Below are 1,819 nucleotides of genomic sequence, written 5' to 3'. Positions count from 1 at the left end.
GAATAGCAGCCTCCTGAGTAGCTGAGACTACAGGCTCACACCTGAATTTTTGTATTTTTTTTTTAATTTTTTAATTTTTTTTGGAGACAGGGTCTTGCTCTGTCACCTAGGCTGGAGTGTACGGTGGCACGATCACAGCTCACTGCAGCCTTGACTTCCCAGGCTCAAGCGATCCTCCCGTCTCAGCCACCTGAGTAGCTGGGACTATATGCCCAACTAATTTAATTTTTTTTTTTTTTTTTTGTAGAGACTAGGTCTCACTAGTGTTGCCCAGGCTAGTCTCGAACTCCTGAGCTCAAGCCATCCTCCTGCCTGGAACTCCCAAAGTGCTGGGATTGCAGCCATAAGCCACCACCGCGGCCTTAATTTTTGTATTAATGTTAAACCAAGGAAAATTAAATACAACTGGCTGGGCGCAGTGGCTCACGCCTGTAATCCCAGCACTAGGGGAGGCTGAGGTGGGTGGATCACTTGAGGTCAGGAGTTCGGGACCAGCCTGGCCAACATGGCAAAACCCCATCTCTACCAAAAAAATATAAAAATCAGCAGGGCGTGGTGGCACACACCTGTAGTCTCAGCTACTTGGGAGGCTGAGGCACGAGAATCGCTTGAACCTGGGAGGCGGAGGTTGTAGTGAGCCGAGATCGCACCACTGCACTCCAGCCTGGGTGAAAGAGTGAGACTCTGTCTTAAAAATAATAAATTAATTAATTAAATAAATAAACAAATAAAATTATATACCCAACCCCTCGGCTGTGCCAGCCTCTCTTCCAAGGCTCAGTAGCTACATGGGGCTGGTGGCTGCTGTAATGGATGACACAGATGAGAAAGCCCTGCCGCCAACATTGTTCTAGAAGATCCCAGGAACCAAGGAGCCCAAGTTCCCCAGAAACCAAGAATCTCACTACTGTTTTTACAGTTTCAATTAGATTGCCTCACCCCACCTCTGGCAAACAGATACACACGGAGCACCAGTATGTGTGCGACCCTGTACCTAACTATTCACACGCCTCTGCTCATCCAAGCTTCATGTCATGCCCTCAGATGCAACCCCAACTTTATGAGGGAAACTGAGGCACAGAGCGATCAGTCATGGGTCCCGGCTGACTGTGACTTTGCCCCTGGTCTGTCTGCCAATGACCTCCTGTTTGAAACCATCACGCATGGCTCTCTGGGTTTCCAAGCCCCCTCTGTCGCCCCCCCAACCCAAACCACCACTCACAGCTGGAATGGAGGATGGGGGGCAGGGCAACGGGTGGCCCCATCAGGCTTTGGCCAGCCCAGGAAGTGACACCTGCTACTTCTCCTGAAACCCAGGTTCCGGGCAGGGGGGGCCTCCCCTCTGTTCCTGAGGGGGGCTAAGGAGAGATGATGGGTATCTACTGGCCAGGGCTCATACTCACCGGATAGGGTAGCGAGTGGGATGGGGCCCCTGTCTGATGGGGCAGGCGCCAGGAGACAGCCACGAGGCCACTTCCGTCAGCACCAAGTTGGAGGCTTGTGTGCATGGGGGGGACAGGAAGCTCACCCCGCCCCGCCTACCATCCAACCGCCACCTTACCTCCCCCGCCCAATCAGCACCCGTGGGACCTCCCTGGAACCACATAGGCCATGGGTGAGTAAACAAGAGGCACCTGAACCTGGAGCCCACCCCACCCCCAGCCTGAACCTGGAGCTGTTCTTACCGAACAAATATTAATCATGACAACAATTGGGAAATAAGTGAGCACCAACCCTAGCCCAGGCATTCAACATCTTGCCATCCCAAGGTAGGCCGATACCCGCTTCACAGAGGGGGCAAACTGAGGCTCAGAGAGGG

The sequence above is a fragment of the Mandrillus leucophaeus genome, unplaced genomic scaffold (assembly GCF_000951045.1).
Source record: "Mandrillus leucophaeus isolate KB7577 unplaced genomic scaffold, Mleu.le_1.0 Scaffold11, whole genome shotgun sequence".
Taxonomy (NCBI): domain Eukaryota; kingdom Metazoa; phylum Chordata; class Mammalia; order Primates; family Cercopithecidae; genus Mandrillus; species Mandrillus leucophaeus.
Note: the sequence above shows the minus strand (reverse complement) of the source record.